Source organism: Ictidomys tridecemlineatus, unplaced genomic scaffold (assembly GCF_052094955.1).
Source record: "Ictidomys tridecemlineatus isolate mIctTri1 unplaced genomic scaffold, mIctTri1.hap1 Scaffold_5704, whole genome shotgun sequence".
In the NCBI taxonomy this organism is placed as follows: domain Eukaryota; kingdom Metazoa; phylum Chordata; class Mammalia; order Rodentia; family Sciuridae; genus Ictidomys; species Ictidomys tridecemlineatus.
Window position 1 is genome coordinate 33,788 of NW_027523837.1, and position 4,145 is coordinate 37,932.

Consider the following 4,145-nt stretch of genomic DNA (forward strand, 5'->3'; position numbering starts at 1 on the left):
GTGCAGAAAGATCGTTGCAAGGAGCAGAGCTTGGAGACAGGGGTGCAGAATGAGTTTTCAGAGAGGAGAAGTTGGAAACTGAGGTGCAGAAGGACTGTTTCAGAGATGAGAGGTTGGAGACTGGGGTGCAGTAGGATCATTGCAGAGAGCAGAGTTTGGAGACAGGGGTGCAGAATGATCCTTGCATAGAGCAGAGTTTGGAGACTGGCGTGCAGAAATCCTGTTACAGAGAGGAGAGGTTGGAGACTGGGGTGCAGAAGGACTGTTATAGAGAGCAATGTTTGGAGACTGGGTTGCTAAAGGATCTTAGAGAGAGAAGAGATTTGAGACTGAGGTGCAGGTGGACTTTTACAGAGAACAGTGTTCGGAGACTGCGGTGTAGAAGGACTGTTACAGAGAGAAGAGTTTGGAGACTGCGGTATAGGACTGTTATTGAGAGCAGAGGTTGGAGACTGGGGTGCAGAAGGACTATTACATAGAGCATAGTTTGGAGACTGAGGTGAAGAAGGATAGATACAGAGAATAGATTTTGGAGACTGGGGTTCAGGCAAACTGATACAGAAAGCAGAAGTTGGAAACCTGGGTGTAGAACGACTGGGGAGCAGGAGGACTGTTACAGAGAGCAGAGGTTGGAGACTGCAGAGCAGAAGGTCTTTTAGAGAGAGCAGAGGTTGGATTCTGGGGAGCAGAAGGAATTTTACAGAGAGCAGATTTGAAAAATGGGGTGCAAAAGGATCTTACAGAGAGCAGAGGCTGGAGGCAGGGGTGCAGAAACACTGTTACAGAGAGCAGATTGTGGAGACTGAGTTGCAGAAGGACTGTTACAGAAAGAAGAGATAGGAGACTGGGGTGCACAAGGATCGTTGAAGAGAGAAGAAATATCAGACTGAGGTTGAGGAGGTCTGTTGCAGAGAGCAGATGTTGGAGACTGGGATGCAGAAAGACTTTTGAAGAGAGCAGATGTTGGAGACTTGGGTGCAAAAGGATCATTGCAGAGAGCAGAGGTTGGAGACTGGGGTGCAGAAGGATTGTTACAGAGAGCAGAGGTTGGAGACTAAGATGCAGAAAGGCTGTTACAGAAAGCAGAGTTTAGAGACTGGGGTGCACAAAAATCGTTGCAGAGAGCAGAGTTTTCAGACTGAGGTGCAGAAGGACTGTTGCAGGGACCAGATGATGGAGACTTGGGTTTAGAAGGACTTTTGCAGAGAGCAGATGTTGGAGACTGGGGTGCAGAAGGACCCTTACAGAGAGCAGAGGTTGGAGACTGCGGAGCAGAGAAACTGTTACAGAGAGCAGACTTTGGAGACTGGGGAGCAGAAGAAATTTTACAGAGAGCAGAGTTTGGAAACTGGGGTTGCAAAAGCGTCTTACAGAGAGCAGAGTTTAGAGACTGAGGTGCAGAAAGACTGTTACAGAAAGCAGAATTTGTAGACTAGCGTGCACAAAAATCATTGCAGAGAGCAGAATTGCAAGACTGAGGTGCAGAAGGACTGTTGCAGAAAGCAGATGTTTTAGATTGGGGTGCAGAAGGACTGTTGCAGAGAGCAGAGGTTAGAGACTGGTGTGCAAAAGGATTGTGGTAGAGAGCAGAGTTTGGAGACTGGGGTGCAGAAGGATTGTTACAGAGAGCAGAGTTTGGAGACTGTGGTTCAGAAGGACCATTGCAGAGATCAAAATTTGTTAACTGAGGTGAAGAATGATTATTACAGAGGACAGAAGTTGGAGCCTGGGGTGAAGAAGGACTGTTGCAGAGAGCAGAATTTGGAGACTGGTGTTTAAAAGGACTGTTGCAGAGAGCAGATTTTGGAGACTGGGGTGCAGAAGTACTGTTACAGAAAGCAGTGTTTGGAGACAGGTTTGCAGAAGGATATTACACAGAGCAGAGGTTTGAGACTGAGGTTCAATGGGACTATTACAGAGAGCAGAGTTTGGAGACTGGGGTGCAGAAGGATCGTTGCAGATAACAGAGTTTTCAGACTGAGGTGCAGAAGGACTTTTGCAGAGAGCAGAGGTTGGAGACAAGGGTGCAGAAGGACTGTTGCATAGAGCAGATTTTGGATACTGGGGTGCGGAAGGGTCGTTGCAGAGAGCAGAGGTTGAAGACTGGGGTGAAGAAGGACTGTTGCAGAGAGCAGACGTCGGAGACTGGTGTGCAGAAGAATCTTTGCAGACAGAAGAGTTTTGAGACCGGAATGCAGAAGGACTGTTACAGAGAGTAGAGTTTAGAGACTGAGGTGCAGAAGGGTCAATGCAGAGAGCTGAGTTTGGAGACTGAGGTGCAAAAGGACTGTTGCAGTGAGCAGAGGTTGGAGACTGAGGTGCAAAAGGACTGTTACTGAGAGCAGACGTTGGAGACTCTGGTGCAGAAGGATCGTTGCAGAGAGCAGATGTTGGAGACATGTGTGCAGAAGGATCCTTAGAGAAAACAGAGGTTGGAGACTGTCGTGAGGAAGGACTTTTACAGAGAGCACAGTTTGGAGACAGGGGTGCAGTAGGACTTATACAGAGAGCAATGTTTTGAGACTGAGGTGCAGAAAAACTGTTGCAAAAAGCAGTTTGGAGACTGGGGTGCAGAAGGAGTTTTGCAGAGAGTAGAGTTTGGACACTGAGGTTCAGAAGGACCCTTACAGAGAGAAGAAGTTTGAGACTGTTGTACAGAAAGACTGTTACAGAGAGCAGAGTTTGGAGACAGGTGTGCATAATTATCTTACAGAAAGCATACTTTGGAGACTGGGGTGCAGAAGGCCTTTTACAGAGAGCATTGCTTAGAGACTGGGGTGCAGAAGGACAGTTACAGAGAGTAGAGTTTAAGAACTGGGTTGCATAAGGATCTTACATAGAGCAGAGGTTGGAGACTGAGGTAGAGAAGGACTGTTATAGAGAGCAGAGGTTGGAGACTGGGGTGTAGAAGGACTGAAGCATAGAGTAGAGTTTGTAGACTGGCGTCAGAAGGACTGTGGCCGAGAGATGAAGTTGGAGACTGGGGTGGAGAAGAATTGTTGCAGAGAGTAGAGGTTGGAGACTGAGGTGCAGAAGAACTATTACAGAGAGCAGAGCATGCAGACTAGGGTGCAGAAAGACTGATACAGAAAGTAGAGGTTGTTGACTAGGGTAGAGAAAGATTGTTGCAGAGAGCAGATGTTGTAGACTGGGGATCAGAAGGACTGTGGCAGAGAGCAGAGATTGGATACTGGGGTGCAGATGCCCTGTTACAGAGAGCAGAATTTGGAGACTGGGGTGGAGAAGGACTCTTAGAGTGAGCAGAGATTGCAGACTGGGTTTCAGAAGGGTCTTACAGAATGTAGACTTTGGAGGATGAGGTACAGAAGAACTGTTACAGATAGCAGAGGTTGAACGCTGGGGTTAAGAAGGATTCTTGAAGAGGGTAAAGTTTTCAGACTGAGGTACAGTAGAACTTTTGCAGAGAGACATAATGGAGCCTGGGTGCACAAAGACTGTTGCAGCGAGCAGAGTTTGGAGACAGGGTGCAGAAGGATCGTTGCAGAGAGCAGAGGTTGGAGACTGGGGTGCAGAAGAACTGTTGCGGAGAGCAGACCGTTGGAGATTGGGGTGGCAAGTGACTGTTGCTCAGAGCAGAATTTAAACACTGAGTTGCAGAAGGACTTTTACAAAGAGCAGTGGTTAGAGACTTGAGTGCAGAAGTACTGATACAGAAAGCAGAGATTAGAGACTGGGGTGCAGAAGAACTGTTGCAGAGAGTAGAGGTTGGAGACTTGGGTACAGAAGGACTCTTACGGAGAGTAGAGGTTGGAGATTGGGGTGAAGTAGAACTGTTGCAGTAAGCAGAGGTTGAAGACTGGGTGGAGGAAGACTTTTCAGAAAGTAGCATTTTGAGACTGGGTGCCAAAGGATAGTTGCAGAGAGCAGAGGTTGGTGACTGAAGTTCAGAACGACTGTTATAGATAGCAGAGGTTGGAGACTGTGGTGCAGAAAAACTTTTGCAAAGAGCAGAGGTTGGAGACTAGGGTAGTGAAAGACTTTTGTCGAGAGCAGGTGTTGGAGACTAGGGTGCAGTAGGACTATTGCACACAGCAGAGGTTGCAGACTGAGGTGCAGAAGAACTGTTACAGAGAGCAGAGTTTGGAGACTGTGGTGCAGAAGGACTGATACAGAAAGAAGACGTT